The 26,991-nt window shown below is 46.8% G+C and overlaps 1 long non-coding RNA gene across 1 annotated transcript; it reads left to right on the forward strand.

The window, feature by feature from the left end:
- Positions 1-1,615: 1,615 nt before the first annotated feature.
- Positions 1,616-22,497, forward strand: LOC138583159 (uncharacterized). The gene is made up of 2 exons (XR_011305171.1): positions 1,616-1,907; positions 20,319-22,497. It is a non-coding gene; the product is annotated as an uncharacterized lncRNA (long non-coding RNA).
- Positions 22,498-26,991: the final 4,494 nt, after the last annotated feature.

Here is a 26,991-nt window from a genome sequence, read left to right on the forward strand (position 1 = left end):
CTGTACCCACTCCTGAAGAGCAAGTCCATGTCCCTCCGGACAAAGATCAACGTCTACAAGGCGATCATCAGACCAACCCTGACTTATGCCTCCCCAGCATGGATGACCTGCCATGAGCGACACCGGAAGAGTCTTCAGATAGTCCAGAACAAGGCCCTGCGGATATCGTCTGGAGCTCCAATCTTCACAAGGATAGCAGACCTTCACAGAGACCTGGACATCGAGATGTTGGATGAACATCTAGCGAAGCTGAGTAAGAACTTCTGCCAAGAACTGGATCAGAACCTGAACCCTCTGATCAGAAGACTCACTGCCACCACTGCAAACCCCTTCGACCGCTACCCGCGGCCCATCACTGCGAAGACCCTGTGAAACCAGCCCTACTGTGACAAGACCAAGAAGAATACAAACCCACGACTACACACTCAACCTGAGAAGATGGAGTAATGTGGCTCAAGCCTCGGTATCCAAAAATCACCGCTGATGGATAAAAATCTATCAGCAAGAAGAAGAACAAGCGCTCGGGTATGCAATTGTCATGGAGTCACCATGGACGCAACAAGAAGGCAGGGGGTGCGCCTAGCAGCTCTTGTCTGCAACCAAATGACGTGTTTCCTGTCACTAGCAAAGCTCGCTCTACCCCTCCCTTGCATTTCTGCTGAGAGAAATTCACTTGTTGGGCTCGAGGCTGAATTCCTTCCATTTTAGCCTGACATCACCGGCTCATTACTGTGATGATGTCAACGAGGCGGAAAACGAAACTGGCAGCTGCACCGTCAATTCTGGCAAAGCACTCAAGATGGCTGTGAAAAAAACGGGGACGCGGAAAGTGGTTTCCGGACTGCGCTGTCCTCTGTAGCTCACACTTAAAAGTAGCTCTCGCCAGTTGGGCGGTAGTTCTGCAAACTGGTTTATTCCACGTGGGGAAAAACAGCTAAGTGGGAATATTGGAGGCATTATTTAAAACCACATCAGAAAAAATTAATGTTTCAAACTTGGGCCTTTGCACAGTGGCAGCAGGATGTCCCCCGAACAGAACATGAGATGTCCACAGAGACCGTGGATTTTGACTGGGGCGGTGTGAGTCACGTGTCAATCGAGACTGGGAAGGCGATCCCTTCTCCAGACCTGCCGCCTATTGTAATGGTCCTTCCTGTCAGTGGCTCTGACCTTGCCCTCCCGTCTGAAATGCGAGTGACTCTGTCCCGGCCCCACCGGCCTTTCAGCAGAACCAGCCACCAGGCCATTTTGTAACATATGAATAAATATGCCGTCTTTACAAACTCAGCTACCACAGCCAGGAAATCGTACATTTTGTAGGCGGCATGGAGGCAGTGGCTGGGACCCGCGATGGCCCCTAAATGCAGCAAGAACCCCCCTGCCATCTCGGGAGGCCGGGCCCGTCCTTGTCCTGGGCCATGGCACTGAGATGGCGCCGGCTGGTTTCCCAGCACTGCCTTACCCCAAACAATGCAATCTTTCGCCTTAGATAGCAAAGCTCAAACGCGCTTCGTAGCAGGGGGATGGGCCAAGTATGCCTTCCCCAGGCCAAAAACAGGAGGATGAGTCAGGTCCCGCAGCCAGCACAGTGCTGAGGAAGCCGCGGCGTAAACACCTCATGATGTCTCGGAGTCACTCAGGACAAGCGGACCGTGCCAGGCCTTATTAGGGTAGAAAGGCGGTGTGGGCGTCCCCGGGAGCTGGGAGTCTAAGGCCCAAGCACTTGTTATTCTCGAGAAGGCGTTCCCGTCAAAGCGGGCCCGGCGTGCACAGTGCCTTGAGTGACCTGAAACTCCAGCTGAGGCTCTCAGGGTGCGTGGCCTGGCAGGGGCCACGCCCCCGTGAGACCCGCGGCTCGATTTTGCAAAGGGCCAGGACCGTGGCCTAACAGGCAGCATTCAGGTCAGGTAAGTTTAGCCTGGCTTTCAATTGCCACGCTAGGCCCCCCTTTCACTGGAGATGCGGGGATCATCCCCCTGTAACCTGAGGCATGAGGGTGATGATCACTGCCTGCATCTGGCACAGACTAGCACACGCTGGTATCGTGAAGTGCATGCAGGGATGGAGTCGTGTATGTAGGTATGGAGATGTACGTGCAGGCACAGAAAGTGCTTTAAGGTATAGGACACGATGGTACCTTGTGTGCAGAGGGCAGTGCATGCAAGAGCCGGGTTATTGAGGAGTGCGCAGAGGTGCAGACAGACGGGTGAAGATGTGTGGGGGCCCATTTCAAAGTTGAGGGGGGGCCCTTTACTTAGAGTGGAAACCAGTGAGAGGCCCCCATGGGGTCACACATTATTATGGAGACAAAGAAATACAGGCAGTGGTTAATGGCCACCCATTATCACGAGAGGGCCTGTGAGCTTGGAGCTGAAACACTAAATGCCCACTGAATAGCTATAAATCCTCCTTTGTCAGCAAGTGGCTGATGTGGAGGAACTGGTGTTCAAAAGCAAAGGGGTGATAGCATTTCTGTATACACTGAGGGAAGTGACAGCCGGAAGGGCTCCTGCAAACGCAGCTTGTAAGATGAGCGCTGCAAAGTGCACTTTTTAAGCCCCAGAATGTATGTAATGTAGAAAGGAATGCATTGCCACTTGGTAAAATTTCTGAGTGGCAACATGGGGGCAGTTGCTGAGCCCCGCCTGAGGCTCTGACCTCTTTCAATAGAAAAAGTGGCCATGATACCGTCCTTACAGACACAAAGACATTGCATATATTAACCCCTGTGCATGCTCGGGCAGTACACACACATGCAAGACATACTTTTAGATATACCTATAAATACACGCTTGTACCTGCACAAATACTTATACCCATACTTACATGGAATCCTGCACAGATACGACTATAAATATACCTGCACGGTACACTCCGGGATATACCTGCAGAAACACCTGTTCCTGCACAATCCCACAACTACCTACAGAGTCACCCCGGATAGGGTCTTGATATGGTGAAGGAGTACCTCGTGGTCCAGGATGGTGAGAGAAGAATCAGGGGCTGGGGGAGCACCCATTTGAGTTCTTAAAGCGTCTGGTGTCTGTTCCACAAGAGAGCAGGAAGTTAGATTGTTGTATGTGTTTTGCGTTGAGGGAGTCAATAGTTGAGTTGCGGCAATGGACTCAAGAATATCAGAGCGGAGGCTCTAGGCAGCCAGTTAGTGAAATTGAACTGCCACCTTTGGGTTTTGTTGGGCCTTTAACGTGAAGGCATTGAAGCCACCTTGAGCTAGACTCCAGCTCTATTGAACGATAAGATAACCAATGATTTTGGTGTTGAGGGATTTTTTGGTTAGGTTGATGGTAGACTAGGAGAATCGCTGGAAAGATTAGTAGTCTTGGTTGTGCTTGGCAAATGTAGCTTCTTTCCCATGTCTTACTTTTTTTTCTCTTGCTTTTGAGGGGTTTGGTTGTGAGTAAACCAGCTTCTGCCCGCTTCCTCCCGAGTACAGCTGATTTTAGAAGAACCAATCGCCTCCGGCTCAGAGGGTTCAATAGTTTCACAGATGAGGACATCCGGAAGCAATGGTGGGTTGTTATAGAGAAAATGGCAGCCATCTGTGGATATCTATAATTTGGGAATTATATTAGGGTTTTGTCTGAGATATTGGAAGGTAGGGTGTGTTGGGAAGTCCAGATTTAGGCAGTAGTTGGTAAGGATCATAGTCAAGGCCGGCCTTAGGGGCAGCAGCGCCCTGGGCGAATTGGCGCCCCCTCCGCTTCCCCACGCGCCCCTGGTCAACAGGGGGCGTGGCCACGAAGTCACTTTTTTTTTTTAAAAACCTCGCTCCGTCGAGGAGGTAATTCTATTAATAGGGTGCATTAGCACCCTATTGTTCCTAAATGTGCTCCGCTACCGCGGGCGCATTCACTAACAATGAGGTGCATGCCGCCATTATGCCAGCTTGGAGGAGCCCTTGAAAGACTCCAAAGAGCTGGCGTGGCGGGGGCTAACAGTGCCTTTTGTTGGTGAAGGAGCCCGCGGTGGCGGGGCGCATTTGGTGACAATCGGGTGCTGAGCACCGATTGACATTGAATGCGCCCGCCTGCTGCGCCTTCTCCCACTACGCCAGCTTGGGGGAGCCCTTGGAAAAACTCCCCTGAGCTGGCGTGGCGGGTCCAATGGCGCCCTGGGGGCTCGACCCCCACTAAGGCAGGGCCTGATCATAGTATTGATGTGGCGGGAATGCGAGAAAGTCAAATACTTGTAGATCCCTCAATAAGTGGGGGGGTAACTAAATGATAAATAGTTACTCATGAAGCTATTTACACAATGACATGATATGATATGGCATTTATAATGCGCCTATACACAAGTGTTTCAAGGCGCTATCAGCAATGTTATTTGAGGGGTCATTTACAAATAAGGATATTTCCCCAGTGAAAAGTTTATTCCGTAGGTTCAAGGGTCACATCTGAGGTGAGGTTAGGAAAGTCTGTTAAAAAGTCGTTGCTATTTCCCCTTGAGAGGGGGAGCACTATACAATATGATTGGGGCGAGGAGATTAATGCACAGTTCTACATGGTGCATTCTAGCTAACCCATCTCCAGGTTCGAATAGACAATTCATGGCAATACCTGTCTATTCATCTGGGACAGCAGTCTGCAACCTGTGGCTCTTCTGGTGTTTTGGGCTAAGACTCCCATGGTCCCTCATCATTGACTATGCTGGCTAGGGCTTTAGCCCAAAACATCTGTAAAGCCAAAGGTTGCAGACCCCTGATCTGGGGTAGTTGACTACATCTGCTTATGCTTCACGGGCGTACATGTGGGCTCTGTGCATGCAGTTAAGTGGCTGATGGGTGGAGGTGGTTGCTGTTAGTCGCTTGCTCTCACCAACCATATCTGCTGCAGTCTACTACCACACTGCACCAGGCCTCCCATTCTCCCCGACATGTGCCAGCTGAAGAAAGCTTGCCATCAGCATCCTCAAGAGAGGGTCGAATGTCCTCCATCACTTTGAGCCGGCAGAAGGATGTTTGCAATCAGCCCCCTTAAAGGCATGGTCTAGTAAACATTTTTATTGTCCCTACGGGTCGGCCATGTTTTTTTAAGCCTAGTGGCTCGATTTTAGAAAACTTTCCTATGGACCTTACCCGAGTTTTCGTCCATTAAACGCACGCGAAAACAAGCACCAGGGAGCCGCCATTTTCTGATAATCCTATCTTTTCCCCAATCGCCCTGGCTGACCTGCTTTTGTGGCACTAAATCAATTCCCCCGCCCCTGATCCTGACATTATCAAAACATTCATATTCCCCCCCTCTCTCCGTGACGTTACTGTGCTGCGTAGGCAAACGCGCCCAGTCGTCTTCTACGCGACTCCACACAGAACCCGGAAACCAACACAGACCATCTCACAACACAGCGCACCACAATTCGGAATATGAAACTTTACTTTAAAATCAAACAGCAACACGGTACATTTGGTAAAGTACATTTATTTTACATTAAATGTTTAGAGAATATTCAGCAATTGCCATATGAACTCCGAAAGCCATTTATTTTATTTTATCTGTATCCGCCATGGTACACAGGGTGTTGCTTTTCGTTAAAAGAAGCACTTTGGAAGCACGGTGAACCGCAAGGCTGTTCCATCAACTAGGCACTAGTCCATCGTAAAGGTTGATATGTTGCTTCTAGCCACTAGTACAGCGTAAGGGCATGTGGGCCCTTGGCGATCGGCCCATAAAATTGTCAGTGTGCTCCAGTTGTTTACACGAAGCTGCAGGTGTCTACTGTAAAAGCCATCTGCTGGTGTCTCAAACCGATGGCAGTAGCAGAAGGGGACAAATACCTGTTATGAAAACCAAAAAATTATAATTAGTCTCGCCAGCCGATCTTCATTAATATTACTTATTTTATTTATTATAGCCGATCAGAAACTATTTGCTTGCAAGGATAGTTCAATGGAGTATGTTCGGCTCTAAAATCAATGCGAAAAGTAACGAAATAAATCGAGGCCAACACACAATGATAAACGACAGTTAGTCTACATGCATGAGGAATGATATGATATATGATATGGCATTTGTAACGCGCCTATACTCAAGTGTTTCTAGGCGTGACAAGGCAGGTGGGGAACAAGGGCAGACAGACAACGATCCTACTAGGCCAGGTGTCTTTCTGATCGCGCATGGGGAAGGGCTGTACATGGTTAGTTGAATACAAATTAAATAATAGGGCCAGCTGATGGCAAGTGCAAGGTAAATGCCGGGAGAAGGGGCTGAAGGATACAGAGATAGTCCCGTAGTGCAGGTAGGCAGTGCAGGGAAAAGTGGCTGGGCCAAGGACCGAGATCGGTGAGACCAGTGGACCTGCATGCCCATGTGCCCACTACAAACACGTTTTACTTGCTTTTGCTAGCTCTTCATTCATTCATTTATTCATGCATCCATTCATTAAATCTTCATTCCGGTATAAAAGCGTGTAAAGATTTACTTACATTATATTTGAAATTTCCATTGTGTCTCTTCGTAATGCAGTCTGTAAAACGGACCGTGCTCTTGACAACGATTTTTCGTATACTGAACTAAAATGAAACTCGGTCTAGTTTCTGAATTTTCTGCCTTATCGTCTCTTACGATATTGCGCACCCCCTTCAAATGTAGTTCTTTTGGCATGGTCCCTGTCTGAAGGTCAAAAAACAATAGACCCTTATACTTCCAGTGCGACTTGTGGGCCTCATCTGGGCGCTGTCCTTCGCTTTCTTTATTTGCAACATGCATCACGTAGTATAGGCATCTGTGAGAACTTGAAGTTTAGAATCTGTCTATGTAGTGCGCCTCAATGTGCAAATGCGAACTGGCTTCTCTCCCAAATGCCACGGCCCGCTTGGCTGGCACGTTCTAAGTGCCCCAATTTTATCCCCGTTGTCTGCGAGCTTTGCAGCCCAAATTGAGACATTTAATTTTTGGCGGAAGGTCAGGGAAAGTATAAAGTACCACAGGAGTTGAGTTAAAAGTGAGATTTATTGTTTGTTTGTTTGTTTTATTATTTGCAATACGCAAGCCTCCCCTCCGTTAACAGTGCACAGCATTTACATTTACATGAGATGAGACATGAGAAAAATATATACATACACATATGTGAGGTGAATAGAGAGAATTCAAAGATGATACCCAGCTTGTTCGCCACCCATGATGGTGAAGGTATGGGTTAGGTTTACAGGTACACTGTACAATAACATTTATTTACAAAAAGAAAATCGTATTGCAATTATTTAAACCGGGATTTGTACTTCACAATCAGCTGTGCTTCGGGTGGGCATGGCACAGTCGCAATGTTCGGTGGCAGTGGATCACTGCTCTGCACAGAAACGTCCAAAATTCCATATCTGTGCTTCTCTAACACAGCAACAATAAGGCCTTTCACAAAGTCGAACTGCATTTCATCATAGACTGGTTTGATCACCCATTGCTTACTTCGTTTTGAAAACACCTTAGTGTAGCGAGGCATCCTTACTTTACCCCTAGTCCTAGATTGTTCACGTCCGACATTGCTGTTATGGGCCAAGACCGCTAGTAGAGTGCGATGTTTCATGCCCCGAAAGCTAAAATGCAAGCGCTTTGGCCTGTACTTTAGGCACATATTGTGGAACACCTCCAAATCTCCTGTGTGACAGAATTCTGTCAGTCCTCTCAAATCTCTTGATAGAGTTTTGTCGAAAACAATCTTCTCAATGGCTTTGTGTGTCGGTGAAGATGGAATCAACCACTTCTTCTTCCGTGCCTCCTCTGGGGACAAAGGGCCATGTTCACATTGGTGGAAATGTTCATTTGCTGCCCAGCGGTGAACGTTGGTACAGTGGTGCATCAGTGACCGCCATTTTTCAAGTAGCATTTCCACTGACCCCTCACAAGTTTTTCAGCTCCACCAAAGATGGTTGGTGATAGAATGTGACCACTGCAAAATACTTTCAAAACCTTTTTTTTTCCCTGCAGCCAAGATTTTCTTATTGATTGATTTAGCAAGATGCCATACGTCAAATTGATGTTTAATATGTGGGAACTGCTCTCTCATTGTCTTGGCAATTGAAACGTGTCTATCCGTGGCTATGAGGTCGATGTGCATTCTGCTTGATTGTAGATATTCCACTGATTTTATAAATCCTAGTTTCTCCATGGCCACTGACGATGTACATTGTGTTACCTGCACGACCACCAAACTCACAATTTTCTTACTATCTATGTCCTGAAAGTGGTAGGTGCAGTACTTGGCAGAAAATCCAGGGCTGTCGCACTGTCCATCACCGGCTAGCCTGAATCGTTCGCCTTCGAATGTACTTGCTAGAGACAATTGTTCAATTTTACAAGCATTACTAATGGCCGGAAACAGATAATCACGTTGGTATATGTAGTACAGCGCTTTAGAAATGAAACGGAGTCCCACATACTGAAAGAAAGCCTCTAACTTTCTAAAACTGGAGCCACTAAAAAGTGATGCAGCTGCACACAGTAGATTGCCTGCTGGCAGTTTCCCCAGCATCGGTTGTGCAGACCATGAGAACCTATGATTTAATCTACAGGCGGCATTTATTTTGACGTTACTGCCTTTTATTTGACGAGTCACATTAATCAATGGCTTCCCACATACATTCCCTCTAATGGAATGCACACATTTCAGCATACTTATAATTTCCATCAAACAACTGTCGAATACAATGTATTTGCTCTCTTTCATTAGACTGTCATCCTGCGTCAAAGTTGTTTCGGCCTGTGACGTTGTGGAGATTTCTACACATTGGAAAGTAATATCGCTGATATCAAGTTCTGATGCGTCTATGGATGCTGCGGCTGGTTCATTCTCTGTCATTTCAACATCTATTACTTCAACATTGATGGGAGAACACAACAATGTCAACAGGTTTTTTGGTGGCAAATTTTTGGCGGGCGTTTAGTGTGTAAATTGATCTGCAACTACTTCAGAGCTATCTTCAATACATTCAGTAACATCTTCTTGTGGTGGTGCGGTCGCACTGTAGCTATGGTCCAATGCAACTTTGCTGTAGTCTCCAAACACAGTTAATTCATGTTCTGGCCATTGGACATGAGCATCTCGAGCCTGAACACGCCTCGCCTCAATTAATAGTTCCTCCATAGTGTACACGGTCTGGCAAGCCACATCTCTCATTCGCTTCACTGTCTGTGTGTGTATAGTTCTGACACCCACGGGTAACTGGAGGAGAGATTGGAAAAGGGATGTTCAGTTTAAACACAAGATGGAGTGTAGTAGAATTGACTGGAAAAAAACATAAAATAGTCCCCAGCACAAACATTTTTTTAAAGTTATGAACTGTTTGTAACTAACCTTTTTTTGTTTTTTTTTCTTTGCAACTTTTTTGACTTGACCTTCAACATCTGCACGCTGTAGCTCCGATTCGTTTCCGCATGTCCCCCCTTCCTCTTGTGCTGCAACGACTATATTTTCTGTATCCACATAGACAGCACGGAATGAGGCTCCATCGTCTCCCTGAAACATAGTACTTTCATTACTATGTATCAAAATATTGTTAGCATAAAACACATGTGAGGACGAACACACAGGTACATCTCAATAGCCAAACAAGATTTAAACATTGTGTGCAACAATCAAACGACAAGTATTCGACCAGTGATAATCTATTTCGATGGAACTGTCAGTATCCATACCTCTGGCTCTGCATGGACTGCCATGAATGGTTGTATTGGAGAGGAGGCATCCGCATCTCCCTGAAACACAGTACTTGCATTAGTATGCTTTTCAATATTGGAAACACAACACACACTTGGGGTCGACGGCACAGGTACATATAAAGAGATAACCACAAATGATGCATTGTCCAAAAGAATCAAGGAAAATCCAAATATGATCACATTTCATCGACTCATTTCAACGATTCCTTTACATCTGCATCATCTAAATGAGATGTTGTGATTGCGGTGGAAGCTCCATCGTCTCCCTGAAACACAGTACTTGGATTAGTATGGTTTTCAATATTGGAAACATAACACACTTGGGGTCGAACGCACAGGTACATATAAAGAGATAACCGCAAATGATGCATTGTCCAAAAGAATCAAGGAAAATCTAAATATGATCACATTTCATCGACTTATTTCTCCGATTTATTTAAATCTGCATCAACTAAATTGGATGTTGTGATTGTAGTGGAAGCTTCGTCGTCGTCTCCCTGAAACACAGCACTTGCGTTAATAGGGAAGAAAGTATAGCAAATTGAATCACGTTATATGATCACGCATGATGGAGCTGTCATTATCCATACCTCATGCTGCTGAAGAATATCTATGGATGTTGCAAATGTAGTGCGCTCTTCCGAAAGCTGTTGCGCCGATTCGTATTCGCATGGTCCCGCTTCCACTTCCCCTGGATTTACTTGAATGTCAGGCTCTGCATCAAGTGCAGGGGTTGACGCTCCATCAACTGCCTGAAACATAGTACTTGCATTAGTGAGGATTACAATAGTGAAAACATAACACACACCTGGGGTCAACAGCACAGGTACATATCAACGGCTAACCACGAATGAAACATTGTGTAGAACAATCAAACGACAAGAATTCCAGCTCTGATGATGACGCTCGATGGAGCTGTCAGTATCCATACCTCCTGCTGTTGAAGAACATCTAGAAATGTTGTAGATGTGGCGGACGCTTCAGCATCTCCCTGAAAGACAGTACTTGCATTAGTATGGATAACACTAATTATAACTGAAAACAAACACCAGTGGACGATAACTAAGGTGTATATCAATTGGAAAGCACTAACCAAACATTCGGTAAAATGATTACACGATAAAATAAAAATATTACTTGACATGCATAAAACAAGTCTGTAGCGGATTAGCCTAGTAAAATTACCTGATACGTGCTAGAAGTGGTTGATAACTGCGACCACGTCAAGGATGTAGAATGTTCTTGCTTCAGATTCAAGGGATAGTCAAGAAGTTGTAAAGGTAAATTAATGATTGATAATGAAATGCCAATATTAAAAATAGCCATGTAAGGCGACAGAATACTGCGTTTGTGGGTTATGAAATCGAAAAAGAATATATTGTTAAATGTCATTATTCAAAAAACTATACACTCATATCAATATCGAAATTATTACAAGGGATAGAACACCTACAATATCAATTAATCCGTTCGGATACCTACACACTACCGCAAGGCCTAAAGCTAAATCCGGACACTTGACTCACCGGTGGCGGAATGTGGACGAATAGAGTGGGAATAGCGTTTTCGAGCAATTTCTGTGTCGTTCGCCGTTTATTCTTCTTTGTTACCCAAGATGTTGTGTACATGTCCAAGGAAAAGTGCCGGCTGCAGATGCGGTATCGATCACCCCTCTTGTCCTGTAAGACTTGTTGGACTCTACTTTCCAGCTCATCCAGTGGATATCCGCAATGTCTGACCCATTCTCTTATTCGATCAACAGTTTTCAGGAATACATGCATTTTAGTGCCTTCAGATTTCGCATGGGTCTTCGAAGGGCAACCGCTAATCGAACAGGCAGGCATTGTTGATAAATCTGAAAAGTAAATATCAACATTATTATACAATCTTCAAGAATAAAGATTTGATACAAAAGTAAATGAATCATACAATGATCAATGCAAGGTTTGTTTTGGTCGCAGGAACTATACCAGTTCATTATGTGCGGCTTAGTATTTGCATAAGTTGCAGAAATGATGTGACTAAAAACTGAACATGTGACTCATCCCTTGGATGTTCTGTATTGCACGAGAAGGAAACATGCTTACATTATAGACTGGACCCCCGAAGGGTGCAATTCGATGACAATAGACACAGATGAAAATAAATAGATCTATTGATAGCATAGCAATGGAAACTCAAGTCAATAGCAATGAGATCAATGAACCTAGCACTATTGTGTACTCAACTCGCAAATAGATAGAAATTTAAAAATCTGCGAAATATGACTAGGATACATGGCCTTACCTTGACCAACAAACAGTTGGATTCAGCAAGCAGAGCAGTATGTTGCAGGAGAATAGGTGGGTGGCCACAGGTAGCACACTGATGGGTTTGCTCTAAGCGGTCACAGAAGTTCACGGATAGCACAACGACGAGCAGATTAGCGTAGATCTCAGTGGTTGCCAGGTAACACGTTCAGGAGTTGACTTGCAAAGCACAAAGATGTTCTCATGAGACATATCAAGTGGTTTATAAAGTATTAGAAACAGGGGTGTGTTTGTGAATGAATGACGTATGTATGTCGTGGTCTTAGGGGGGCGGCCTGCTTCAAGGGGAGGCCTGGCTGGAGACACGGGGTCTGAGGAGGTCATGTGACCGATGGCCCCTTGGCGTGAGATACCTTTTGAAGTGTACATGTAGTTTGGCACCTTGGCCTTTCGTGCCTCTGACAGCCCCCATGCCAGCGCGCATCCACTGGCGCGAACCGCCTTTGATACAGGGTGTGGGATGGATGGGCCTGCGGCGTGCAGATAAGGCACAGGAAGACTGCTGAATGGAGACACACTTATGTGGATTGCAGGGAGGCGGCCTGCTTCAAGGGGAGGCCTGGCTGGAGACACGGGGTCTGAGGAGGCCATGTGACCGATGGCCCCTTGGCGTGGGATACCTTTTGAAGTGTACATGTAGTTTGGCACCTTGGCCTTTCGCGCCCCTGACAGCCCCCCATGCCAGCGCGCATCCACCGGCGCGAACCGCATTTATATCAATATATAGTATATCGTCTTTAAATCAATGATAGTATATCGTTGCTTATCAATAACAAATGCCACATACCGGAGATTCTTGTGAGCACAGACCCACACTTCAACCGGTGTATTATAGTGGTCAAGACCCAAGGCCTGTATAATCCAATGGTAATTGTTAGTATAGACATATGTGTGACTTTTATAGAGACATAACCCACTGAAAGACTTTGAACAAGTGTTATTTAGTGCATGCATTATCGAGAATATGTTATGTTAGCTTAGATAGATAGTGACCACCCTGCTTCACAGCGACCAGACCTTCACCCATTCGGAGCACAGATGTCTGACGTCCAACCTTGAATGGAGACACACTTGATTCATTTAAAAAATCGAAACAACCATTGTTAAAATATATGTGGTGTTTTATTTTGTATCTTATTTTGATGACACAAAAATGCAAGAATTTAAACATTGTACAGTTCAGGTTGCAGCACAGCGAAAGAAAATCCCCTGTACTGACCGCTGTCACTCGGGAACGTTTCTCTAATGGCACGAACGGCACAGGCGGGTATCACTCTTCGAACGCGGTGCCCAAGCCTCCCGTGGAGCCACCATGTAAAGGAACGATAGGCCACCAGCCTGTACCACCTGTGAAAAGGAATGAAACAAACTGTTTTTAAATGACCAAGATAAGTTTAATAAACGTTTGTTGTCAATGACAATTCTTGTAACTAATGGCATTCTGCACAGACAAATGCTATCTAGACAATGCACACTATTGAACGACTTACATGCGTTACAATGATATGTAGATGTAATTTTGGATATAGTAGAAGAACATGAAATAGGAGTGGCATGACAAGCAGAGTATACTTACTCGTTACTCGGATTACGAGGACGAACAGTTGCGCGAAGTTCGTGCATAAGCACCATCATTATTCTCAACACGGCCCGTGTGAGGCAGGCTGCCCTGAAGTCTGGCAGCTCGGTGATGCATTGCGGTCGTGGCTCGCCTTCCGAAATGTAGGCCAGGCATCCCGAGTTTTCTTGGCAGCAGCAGTTCTCGTCCTCAGTTGGCATTAGCTTGCACCGATTGCATGTGCACCAGGTGTAGACGCCGTCCATTCGATTAGGCCCAGGCTCTTCATCTGTTGATTCGTCCTGCCAACTGCCGTCCGAATCCCCATCGTTTTCGCGTGCTTCCCTTTCCAGTAGTTCCTCCTCGGTATACTCGGGCTCGTACATGTAGGGCATTATTGTAGCCATTGTGTGTTAAACAAACTAAAATAATTTATAGCGGTGGTACTGGTATCTGTTCACACGGGCTACAAGCGGCGAAGGTAGCTGACCAGAGCACTGAAACGAGTCACAGAATACTCAAAGTAACACAGAGAGAGGAATGGAATCGAAAATCTGCTGCTGTGTGTTGTGAAACGGTCTGTTTATACTTATTGAGGAAAGAGGCGTCCTGCCATTTCCATGGCGACACGTCATTAGCTGAAGTGCAGCGAATGTTGACACGAGACGTGCTTTGGCGTTGGGAAATGGGCGGTACGAGTCTGCTGATGACAGGCTCAGGGGCGGGGGAATTGATTTAGTGCCGCAAAAGCAGGTCAGCTAGGGCGATCGGGGAAAAGATAGGATTATCAGAAAATGGCAGCTCCCTGGTGCTTGTTTTCGCGTGCGATTAATGGACGAATACTCGGGTAAGGTCCATAGGAAGGTTTTCTAAAATCGAGCCACTTAGGCTTAAAAAAACATGGCCGACCCGTAGGGACAATAAAAATGTTTACTAGACCATGCCTTTAAGGGAGATCTCAGAGGCCACCATCACATTAAACCGGCAGAAGGAAGCTTGCCATCAGCATCCTCAAGAAAGGTGCCAGTGGATCACTGATCTGGCAGAAGGAAGCTTTCTATGAGCAGCCTAAAGAGAGGTCACAGAGATTGCCTTCACTTTGAGCTGGAAGAAGTAAACTTGCCATCAGCATCCTCTAAGTGGTTCCAATGTCCTCCATCACTTTTAAGGCGGCATAAGGAAGCTGGCCATTAGAATCCTTAAGAGAGGTCCCAGAGGCCTCCATCACTTTGAGCTGCAAAAGGAAGCTTGCCATCAGCATCCCCAAGAGCGGTTCCAGTGGATCACTTTGAGCCAGCAGAAGGAAGCTTGCCATCAGCATCCTGAAGAAAGGTGCCAGTGGATCACTGAGCTGGCAGAAGGAAGCTTTCTATCAGCATCCTTAAGAGAGGTCCCAGAGGTCGCCATCACTTTGAGAAGGCATTCCATGAATATGTGTGCTACAGCTTGTTGTCGTGTTTTGTTCTTCTTTCCCCTGACGTATCCCCCCTGTCTTTGACAAAGGAAAGGCAAACATCCAAATGGGGGTTGAGCTAAACAAAGCCGACCGGCATATCACCTCAACCCCAAAAGTTGGGGAGAGAAATGTCCGGTAGTGAAACCGATGACAGACATGTTTACAAGCGGTGCCCTGTGGACTTTGGAGTCCACGCGGTGCATATCCAGTCCTCCGGCTGTGTCATGCAGCCCAGAGAACGCCCCGTAACCCCCTAGATTGGCCTAGGTGAGAGGGAGTTCACAGACATTCCTCTGACACAGGCCGCAGCGACACTATTCCTTGAAAGGCCTCTCAGCTGGCCGTGCTGTGCTGCGCGATCAGTCCTGAGCACCGTGTCTATGACCTGTGAAGAGGAAACGAAGCACGTGCTGCGTGCAGCACCGTTTCCTGGCTTTGTTCGGCTTCAATCTATATTCAAAAACAATGAGAGGAAAATAGAACGGGTCTTCGTGGAATGCAATTTGCAAAAGGTTACACAGCCTCTGCGAGGAGCGTGCAGCGTTTCTGAATTCTCATCTCCCTGTCCCCGGCGACTTCTACCCTGCAGGCCCTGATCCCAAGGGATTCAATGGGCAGCGCAGGCCGCTGGCATAACAGGGGCCCCCGCAGCCCCCGCGGTGCGGGGGGGCCCGTGGTGTGGGGCCCCACCAGCACATGGCTGGGAGGGGGCCCCAGTAAAAAAAAAAAAATAATAAAAATTATGAAAATATTTTTTTCTAAAAAAAAAAAAGTTTCTTTTGAAATTCACTCTGCATTCATAAAGAACATTTCTGTAACAGAAATAATTTCTTTATGAAGGCAGAGTGACTACAAAAAGAAACTTTCTTTTTGAAGTCTGAGGGCCCCCGTACCCCATGACATGGAAGACCCTAGGCTGGAGGCCTCCATGTCATGGGGTGGGGGAGGAGCCCTATGCCTTCAAAAAGAAATTGTTTGTTTTTGAAGCCACTCAGCCATCATAAAGAAATTATTTTGATTATGGTTCGGTCCTTAACTGAAATAATTTCTTAATGAAGTTATAGTGACTTAAAAAAGAAACAATGGGGCTCATTCTGACCATGCCGGTCCGGAAACAACGGTGCTGGTAAGCTTACAGGCACTGTTGTTTCCGGACCGGCATATTACAGGTCTGCCTGGTGGGGCTGCCGTGCCCGACAGGTCTGACCCTGCCAGGCACAGCAGCCACGGTAGGCAGACCTGTCACGGAAGCACCGGCACCGTTAACAATGGTGCAGGTGCTTCTGTGTCCCCATTCCCGTGGAGTCTGGGGTTTAACGAAATTACCAGCACCTGATTTCCCAGCCGCCGGACTTGAAATAGCACGGTGGCACCGGGAAGTCAGGCCATAGTAATTTTTTATGGGTCCGGCGGCAACCCGCCGGTAGCACCGGCACGGTTACCGCTGGACCCGTAATGAGCCCCAATTTCTTTTTTAAGTAATAGGGCCCCCCTCAACTCCATGAAGTGTGCGTGTATTAGTCTATGGTGAAAGGGTGCACACTCAAATGTATAGCCGGCTGCCTGTGTGTGTATGGTGAAAGGGTGCACACTTAAATGTATGGGTGGCTGTGTGGGTGTGCCTGCATGGTGAAAGGGTGTACACTTAAATGTATGGGTGGCTGTGGGGGTGTGCCTGCATGGTGAAAGGGTGCACACATAAATGTATAGGTGGCTACCTGTGTGAGTGTATGGTGAAAGGGTGCACACTTAAATGTGTGGATGACTGGGTGTGTATAAGGTGAATGGTGTGTGTGCTTGTGTACAGGGGCACAAGAAAACCTTCATTTCGGGGGGCTAACCCTTCAAATGTTGGGAGAGGCGCTAACTTCACATGCGGTGGGGAGGGGGAAACTTATTTGTGTGGGCGCATCCAAATTATTTACGCATTTTAATGAGACTATTCTAGTGCAGATTCAATGTTACAAGCAGTTAACTCTCTCTTATAAGTCTCCTGTTCCCTCTCTACCCTTCCAATCACTCCCCTGGCATGCAAGTACTAAACCCACATCACGATTTCAATTGCCTAAACAATGTGGCATTTGCATGCAGCTACTAACAGTGAAATGCTTTACGTTGGTAATTGCTGGGTTCTTGTTAACAGCAAAAACCAGGTGCCGTTTAAAATCTGTGTCCTGTTCGGTCTGGCAACTGCTCTAAAGGTTAGCCAAGTTGAGTCAATATAGCCCAAAATGTCAGGGGGGTAGTGCTGAAGCCCAGTTAACTCAATGGTGTTGCGCTACTACTTGTGTTTAATGCCTTGCTTACTCCTAGCCCTATTCTTCCTCGTCCCAGTACTTATATACGAGGCAGTACGTGTGTTTGAGGCACTCTGCCTCATACAAAAGTACTGGGAAGAGGTAGAGGTACATGGAGGTAATGCCTGATTTAGCTACCTGTAATCTTCATCACTCCTAGTCCCACTGTTCCTCATCCCAGTACTTACCTATGAGGCAAGGAGCCTCATACGTAAGCTCTGGGACAAGGAAGAGGGACGCAGAGGTAATTCTGGGCCAAGGAGCTGATTGTGGAGGTTAGGGTAGTGGGTGGGAGGGAGAGTGGATGTGTGGGGGGCAGGATTGTGTGATAAATCATAATGGTTGTCCATGTCCAGGCTAAGCAGGCATGATATGTGGTATTAGTGGCTAGAGAGGCATTTTGATGCAGCCAGTCTAGTCATTCCTCAGTTTGGTATGACTTTCTTTTAACTGGACATTTCTGATAAAGTAGTCCTGCTAACTTTAATTACCTGGCTAGATTGGCATTTGGGTGCTGCCAGTCTAGCCATTTCTTACTGCGGCATTGTATATTTTTCTGGGCATCTGTGATAAAATGATATGATGTAATTCAAGTCATTTATAATGCGCCTGTACACAAGTGTACACAAGGGAGGGATGATAGAGGGAGGACAAGACAAACGATCTCACGAGGCCTTGTGTCATTGCAAGAACGAGAAGTGCAAGGGAAAAGGGAGCAGGGAAGTGCAAGTGAGAGGGGAGGGGAAAACAGGGCAGCAATTCTCTCAGTAAGTGCAGCCAGGGCAGAGCAGCTATTGGTTGTGCAAGGAGAACAATGGACTGCAGGGTTACAGTTACAGCCCCTAAGTGCATGGTAGGCCCGGAGGCAGTGCAAGGGTGACCAATCAAGAAAGAGCCTGAACTCAGAGAGACTCTGAGGGTAGCCAAGCAGCCAGTAAGTACAGCAGACAGGTAGGTCAGGTAGGTCAGCAGGGGGGGAGAGAGAGCGAAAGCAGCAGAGAACAGGAAAGCTTTTAGCTGCTTCCGAAACTTCAGGTTGTCCGCCTCAAGTTTGAGAGGGGCAGGGAGGCCATTCCAGTTGGAGGCACCAGCAGAGGAGAGAGGTCTACCCCCACTCTCTACCTGGAGAAATGTCTAAGCCTTAGAGAGTTGGAGGTAGCTGAGTGAAGGGTTAGAGAAAGAAGGTATTTTGGAAGAGAGCATTGGATTTAGTGTGGGCACTGGCCCCAGAAAGCCTTGTGGGCAATGCAAAGGTTCTTGAACTTGATCCTTGCAGCCAGTGGAGAGATTTCAGGGCTGGAGAAATGCAATCCCAGGGCTTGAGGCCAAGGCTAAGTCTTGCAGTCCTGTTCTGGATTATTTGCAGATGACGGAGACTAGAGGAAGACAGATTGAAAAAGTGGCTGTTGCAGTAGTCCAGCCTAGAGACAGTGAGCTTCTGGTGGAGAGTGAGAAAGGGAAGAGTCCCTTTGAGGAGGAGCAGCTGGTAGTGGGACTTCTTGGTGATGTCCGAGATGTTAGGAGAGAAAGAGAGTGTGGCGTTGAAGATGACACCAAGGTTTTTTGCCTCGCAGGAAGGCAAAGGAAGAGGGCCCAAGGTGGTCTGCTATAGTGAGAGAGGAAACGCAGTGGCAAGGGTCCCAATGAGAAGGATCTCTGTCTTACTGGCATTAAGGCAGAGATCATTGGAGGCGCACCAATCCTGAATCGTGGATAGACAGTCAGGAATGAGCAAGAGAGGAGAGGAGGATGAGGGGAGCCTGAAGGAAAGCTGAGTCATCCGCACAACACTGAAAGTTAGAGGATAAGGTAGAGATCAGGGAGGCCAAAGTGGCCAAGTAGAGGTTGAAAAACCAGCGTGAGAGGATAGAGCCCTGGGGAATGCCACAGGTAGAGAGAGGTGGCGGAGAGAATGGGACCACGATCGACCTGGGAGCGGAGTGGCGGTCCAAGTGGAAGTAGGTCAGTCACTCTAGGGTCTGATCTGTGATGCCCAGGTTCTCACAGAGTCGATTGATCAGGATGGCGATGTTGACCCTGTCGAAAGCAGAGGAAAGATGAAGGATGAGAATAGAAGGAATGCTGCAATCAAGGTTAGAGAGCAACACAGGTGTTAAGGAGAGCAGTTTCCATGCCTCTGGCAGCTCTGAAGCCAGACTGATGGGCATGGAGACAACCAACAGATTCAGTGTGGAGAGTAAGCTGGGAGATAGCAAGCTTTTCCAAGAGTTTGCTCAGGAAAGGTGGAGATTGAGCGATAGTTTTCCGGGCAGGTAGGATCAGCAGACTGCTTCTTGAGGAGTGGGTGCACAAGGGAGTGCTCAAAGGGAGAGGGGAACATTGCAGTGGCGAAAGAGTGATTACAGAAATCAGCCAAGGCTGGAGCGAGGGTGTCAATATGGGCTTTGATGGTTCTGGAGGAGCAGCGGAGCACCTGTTTGGACAACACTTTCATAGATCGGACTTGTCTAGAAACCTCGTCAGGTGTTGTCAGAGAGAAAGAGGAAAAAGGAGGAGGAGAGAAGAGATGGCCAAAATGGGCTGAGAGAGGAAGAGGACATAGAGGACAGGATGTCCTGAGATTTAGCAGAGAAATGAGAGGCCAGAGCTGTACAGAGGGCATGGGAGGGAACAGAAGAGGTATAGACCACAACAGGATTGACCAGTTCCTTGCAGATTTTAAAGAGTTTGGCCGTGTTGTTCGAGGCCATGGAGACACATGCTTTATTGTGTGCTCTCTTCTTGATGAGTGTTATTGCTTTGACTGGCATTTTGCTGAAAACAGTCTAGGTATGTCTAAATGTGGGCTGGCATTCTGTACTATAATGTTATTACGTGTTTACACTGGTCTACATTGTGCAGCCAGTTGGAAGCATTAATGTTCCTGTGCACTGTTGGTGACTTGCATGTATTGGATTGTGTTACCCTACAAAACAATTGCAAACACTCTGGCTTTATAGCCAATTTATCTCAGAAAGTGTGCTGTATATTGCATTAAAACACATATTTATATCTTTTTCCTAGTGCAGTGTGCGGCATACCCCTTCAGCAGCACGTTCATGCGTATTGTGCAAGCGTGACAGTCTAGGCCGGCCCAGAGTGTGGCGCAACCTGTAATTTGTTGCCGAGTTGGGGGGCCCCCTCAGCATGGCTCGCAGGGGGGCCCCCACATTTTGTGTTACGCCACTGCGCAGGCGCCGAGGCGGGCAGAAGAATCACGCCAGACAAGAGACGTGGACACATACAAGAAGCAACGAAGATTACCTTGCAGTGCCTTTCAGAAATGTATGCAATTGTTCATGAAGATTTCATATAGCACATTCATCAAATGCACTATAGTGAATTCAGACTTGCTCAAATAGGAGGATGCATGACGTCATGACCTCATGCCCCCCCCATGTCCCGGAAACAGTCACGTGGGAAAGCAGGGCAATTGATCATGTGCCTATCAGCCCTCCAGCGTCATTCCCCCCAACCCCTGAACACCTACTGGATCAGCACCAAGAGGTGATCGGTCCATGGAAAATTCACCAGCACAGACTGCCCCGGTTCACAACTTGGCACAAAAGAAATCTTTCCAAATAATTTTTTTTTTCAGAGTCCATTGAAATATAAAAAAAACACAGCCATAATGTCCCTAACTCCTACCGGTTAGTGGCACTCCGCCTAAACCCAAACTTGCCACATGCCTTGTAATCCGTTCCCTAGAGAGCAGAGCTTGGAGAGCCAGGGATTTCTTAGCTAGGGCTGAGCCAGGGGCTCTGGCCTGGCTCTTAGGGCCAAACACGAGCCGAGTCAGGGAAATGGACGTGCTAAACAACAGAGCTCTGTGTCAGGGGCTCGTGGCGTAGAAAAGAAGCTGGGGTTGCAGAAGAGGAGTTTTAGGGGACTAGGCACCCAGATTAGGAGTTTGAGGGGATTGAGGCCGAGAAGAGGGGCACAAGGGGGCAGCGGGCCAAGAAGAGATGTGGGAGGGGTTGAATAAAGGGCTGCCAGGGATCTGGGGCCTGAGAAAAGAGGTGCGAGGTGTCTGAGAAAGGTGGTATGAGGGGCTGAGGGCTGAGAACCGGAGTGGTCACAGGGCAGAAAGATTGGGGGGGGGTGTTTCAGGGGTATTTGAGGGAGCTAACAAAAAGAATTAAGATTTTGTATCGACCGATTGCTCCTAGAAGAGAATACGCAGCCGAGGCATTGTCGGCGGATCCACTAAACTTACCATCACCGCAACTGTATCCAGTGGACCATATTTTCGTGCAGAACTTCCTCCGACGTTGGTACGATCGGGTATTCCAGGGCCTGTACACAGTGGTCTTTGCCACCCCATTCTCGCAGTTCGTGTAAAGGAGTTGCAGTACTGGTTCCACTTATCTGATGTTCGGAAAGCACCCAGTACCCCTCCACCTTCTTGCGAGAGTTAAGTAGTTACTAAATAATGTAAAAGTATACTTTGCAGCAAGTTTTCCTATGATGTTACACCTGATCAATCCCTATAGTGGTATGAAAAGTTTGGATTTTACTGCATGTTTTTCTGTTTTTTTCTACCCCTCTACAGGTTCAACACTACGAGTGTCGTGCAATATATATGTTATGCTGTATATGTTGTTTTCTTTTTGTAGTATTTTTAATGTTTATTGGTGCTTACTTGATATAGTTTGGGCTTATAAAGGGGGTATCGAACAGTTAGAGATGACGCGCATAAGGAGGGAAACTGAGGCAGAGACAGAACATAATCAGCAAGAGAGCGGGGGGGTGCTGCTTGTGTGTGCCATGACGTGTGGCTTAATGAGAAGGCCTATTGTCTTATCAAAGCAGAGTTTGCCTCTCTAGTCTTCCTTTGAACATGTCTAGGTCAGAGGGGTGAACATCACATGATAGTCACAGTGTATTATTGTATCAATTTATTTTTTAGGCAATCCCGTACCTGGAGTTAATGGTGACGATTTAGGGAGCAATGTGGAAAGGGGAATGGGTATGGATAAGGTGTGAGCATTCAGTCTAGGGACTATAGGGGGGCATTAGCATGTTCTATCGGTGGTAGCCAATGAGGGTGGTTGGATAACCTGGTAATCTATGTATGCAGATTTGCAGTTTTTCGCTATATAACCTGTAACTTCTTGAAGTGTGACAAGCTCTGCATCAGTTCGGTTCTACAGGACTGTCTGAGAACTTTTTGTATGTAATAAACCTTGTTTTCTTTGCCAAACTGTGCAGTGATCCTTTGGTCCTTTGGATTATTTTTAATGTATGGGACTTGGGCTGCTATTCTGTTTACAATGTAGAAGAAGACTGAATAAACAAAACTGATGTAATTAAACAATTTATTAAGAGCACTGCAAAGAGGACTGAATATACTATTAAATAAACATTGGAATTGATAACCGAAACAGCATACATCAATTTTACACTTAAAACAGAGGGATACCCCATGTGCTAACCTCTAGAACCAAAACTAGTAACTCTATCTGGAGATACTTCCACTGATGAGGCTCTCTTTTCAACTCTCAACCAACCCATAAGAGAACTGGTTGGTGAACATGCCCTCTTGAAACTGTTGTATCAGGGTTAAACCCTCAACTGCTGGTACATGGAACAAGTAACCAACAATATGTTCACCTTCCATTACATGAAAAATGCTGACGAGAAAAGCAGAGGATCAAGGACCTCCTCACCCTCAAGGCCTGATGCAGTAGGTGTTGGTCTCACAGCATCGAAGCCAAAACTGCATATTACCCAGCAACTATCTTAGTGGCTGCCAACAGGAGTAAAGTTTCCCTTGGAGTAATCAAACACTGGTCAAACCCACTGCTCTAGCCAGTAATCCCTGAGTCTAGAGAAAAGTGCAACACTATTAACATGTTTTTGATCAACAAGATAGATAACATATAACAACAAATTGATACCGTAAAATGAGTTATTCCACTCTGAATGCCACAGCACATAACTGAAATCTGGGCCGCGTGTACTGCCCTCACTGTCAAGGATCTTGCTGACACTCTCATTCCCTGCAAACCAACAGTATACAAAGATTATGCCCTCAATGCTGCCATCCTAAAGCAGATCAAGTGGGCTGCCCTTGCCACGCTCCGTGAAATAGTAAATGCCTGTGCTCACGCAAGGCATCTTGGCAAGCACCTTAAAAATAGGACTAATCCTCCCCTCCTTAAAAAAAAACACCCTGGACCCAGACGATCTCGCAAACTGCAGACCGATCATTGGATTGACATATACAGCCTGCTCAGTGATTACCGATCTGGGTCCAGAACAAAAAGTAGAAAAGAAATAGCCACCATCCAAGTGATATTTGTATTTGCATTTGTGTTTTATACAGTGTGAGCTAGCTTGAGTGCAAATGAGCACTGCACATGCATTAGAGCGAACAAGATGGGCAGATTTACTAGACAATCGCACACAGTGTTAATAGGTGACATTCTTCAAATCATGGAAACAAAGTGACTTATGCCTCCTGGTCTTTCTTCTTGTCCCTGCCGCATTTGACACATTGTTATTGTTATTAATATTATAAGGGTATATATTGAGCATAGACATAGCTTCAGGAAGCAACAGAGTGCTTTACAAATCATAGCTAAAAGGACATGCAGAGATACAAGGGAGGCGGGCACTGGCAACTGGGGAGGGGGAGGGCGGGCAATTTGGCAGCAAGGGATCTTCTAGCAACCAGGGGAGAAAACAGGTGGAGAAGATCACTCAGTCTCAGTTTAGGTGGGTAGTGAAGGGTGTGTGGACCTAGGTATTAGGAAGGAGCCATTCCCTGAAGCATAGAGTCTTGAGTTCCTTCCCGAAATGTAGAAGCGAGGGGCGAGTCTGGTGTTAATGGGGCAGGTGTCCCAGACTCTGTTGATGCAGCTGGATTTGAAGATGATACGTGTTTGCAGTGGATGCCATTGCAGTCCGATGAGGGTTGTGTGATGTGGCCGAATTTCCAGAATCCTTTGATGAGCCATGCTGCAGCATGTAACACACATGCCAGGTTAGTCACTGGAAGGCCTGCTGTGGTGTGAAGCCCTCTAGGTACATTGTAGAGAGCCAGGTTTGGATATCAGATCAGAGTGTTTGGGTTTGGTCAGCAGTAGCAATTCGGTTTTGGAGGGCTTGAGCTTCAGGTTAGCCCTGGACTTTCAAGACTGGATCAATGTGAGTCATGCCTTGAGCCTGTGAATATCGTTGATTAAAGACATCTGGAGGTAGCGCTGCATGTCATCTGTGTATCGGTGGATGAGGATGTTGTGTGGAGCCCGGAGGGTTCTAAGCGGTTCCATATAAAGGTTGAAGATCTTAAGGGAGAGGATGGATCCTTCCACATGTGATGGATTGAATTGGTGATCTGGAGGGATCTATTTGGCCGAATTGATGGTGGTTAGCAAAGTAGGATTTTAACCAGCTGCGGGCGATGTTGCTCATCCCCATGCAGCGATGTGAAATATCAGTGAGTGTCTGGTGATCTACTGTGTCAAATGCTGCTGAGAGGTCAAGGAGAAGAAGGAGGCAAGGATGGTTACCATCAAGGATGGTAAGGGCGTCGTCGATCATCTTGATGTTAACCATTTCAATGCTGCATCTGGATCTGAAGCCAGATTGGTAGGACTAAAGGAGGTTGTTGGCTGTGGTTGAGGTTCATGGTTATTGCTTTCTCAAGGATTTTACATAGGAAGGGAAGATGGGTGATTGGGCGGTAGTTGCTGAGGTTGTCCAGGGTCCAGTGTTTGTTTCTTGAGAAGGGGGTTGATTTGTCTTGAGGGTTGAGAGGAAGGTGTGTTGATTGAGGGAGTTGTTGATTGTCAGGTAAGTGAGGAGTGCTTGAGTCAGAAGGGTCTTGAGCATAGAGACAGGGAGGTCTTCCATAGTGTGTTTCTTGAACATTGTTCAGGTTTTGCGAGATAGGATTCATAGTGTGCTGTCAGTTGTGCTAGTATCTATTTGCTGGTGGATCATACTAATCTTGTTGATGAAGGAAGAGTGGATTGAGGTGCATTTTGCGATGTAGTGTGTTATGGGTGGGTTGGGCAGAGGGTTCTTGCAGTGCTTGATGGCTTTGAAGATGGCTCTGCTTTCATTGTTGGCCTTGGCTATGGTGTTTTGGCAGTAGAAACCATAGGCAGTGATGATTAGTCATCTGCATGTAGCATGGATTACTCTGAGCTGGGCAAGGTTGGACGGATTGGAGGATTTTCACCAAGTTCTTTCTTGCTTTCTGATGGTTCTTTTGTTTAAGCTGAGCTCTTGAGTGTACTGGGCTGCGGAAGGTTAACACTTGAAGGTGTGTTGTTTCACTGGGGAATGGCAGGAAATAAGGATTGTGGGAGTGGTGTTGAGTTCTTGGAGAAGCGAGTCACAGTCATGGTTCGTTTAAGTTAGATCGGTCCTTGTGAAGTGGAGGTTGGCATGGTCTTCTGTGAGAACCTCAACTGGGAAGTTCTTGAATGATCTGAAGGCTTACTTGCTGAGTTTCTGATGGATGTGCTTGACTGGGGTAGTGTGACTAATTAGACCAGATGGTCAGATCAGTTGAGTGGGATTGGAGAGCTGTGACGGAGGGTGGGCAAGGCAGAGATGATGAGGTTGAGGATTTTATCTTTCCTGTGATTTGAATCCTTCATGTACTGTGCGAGGTTCAGAGTGTTGAGTAGGCAGTGGAGATCTTCCTTCATTGACTTGGTTTCTGGATTGCCGGGATGTTGAAGTCACTAAGGAAGATGTTGGCATTTGTTAGGGACATGGTGGTGACCAAGTCTGGAAAGTCTCTATTGAAGGAGGTGTTGGGCTTAGGTGGTCTGTAGATGAGATGGAAAGTGACTGTCTGTTGGCAAGAGCTGGAAGGTGCAATGTCCAGCTGGGTGCATTGCCATTATGCATTATGAATGATGGCGTGGCCTCCACCCATCTTGTTTGGATGGTCTCATTGTAGAATTCTGTAGCTGTTGGGGAAGAGTATGTTTAGGATGTGGATGGAGGCGGATGTCATTCAGGTCTCTGTAATGACAATGGCAACCAAGTCATGTGTGGGGATGAGGTTGACGATGTCTGCTGTGAGGTTGATTGCAGAGTGGACATTGACGAGCAACAGTTTTCATGTAGTGATGGAAGATGGAGTGCTGATGCGGTCTATGGTGACGCAGGTGAGGTTTCTTCGATGCAGTGTTCATGAGATTGCCAGTGAGGGGTGTGGTTGGCAATGTGTGGTGATGGTGTAGAAGGGATTTTGGAAGAGGGGTGTGTGAGTACCCTGAGGGCATCCTCACTTCTTACTCCCCATCGTTCTATGCTCAGGTGGCCAGGGAAGGGCCATCACTCTTGGATCTCAACCCTGGGGGTGGAGATGCAAGGGAAGATCACCCGGTAGTGGAGACATGGGGAATGTAGGGGGATATCCTTGGGTGAGACGCGGTATCCCCCATTTCCATTCCATGAGGAACCCTCAGTCCCAGCTACATTTATGGGATGTTACTATACTTTTTCCTCTGCCCGGGATAACACCAGAAGATATCATCAATACAGGAACACTAGGAAGAAGGTGAATAAGAGGAGGTCTGCAGGCGAGACATGGTGTCCCCCGTTTTCGTGTAAGAACCAACTTCATCCTCCCCTGGCCTTTATAGGCTGTTGCAAACCCAAGAAGCTGTGGAGCCAAGGTCCTGGCGGGACACGAGAAGGCCACAGAAGTGGGTGCCCCATTGGGCGA

The sequence above is a fragment of the Ambystoma mexicanum genome, chromosome 3q, assembly GCF_040938575.1.
Source record: "Ambystoma mexicanum isolate Mex_15411 chromosome 3q, UKY_AmexF1_1, whole genome shotgun sequence".
Lineage (NCBI taxonomy): Eukaryota > Metazoa > Chordata > Amphibia > Caudata > Ambystomatidae > Ambystoma > Ambystoma mexicanum.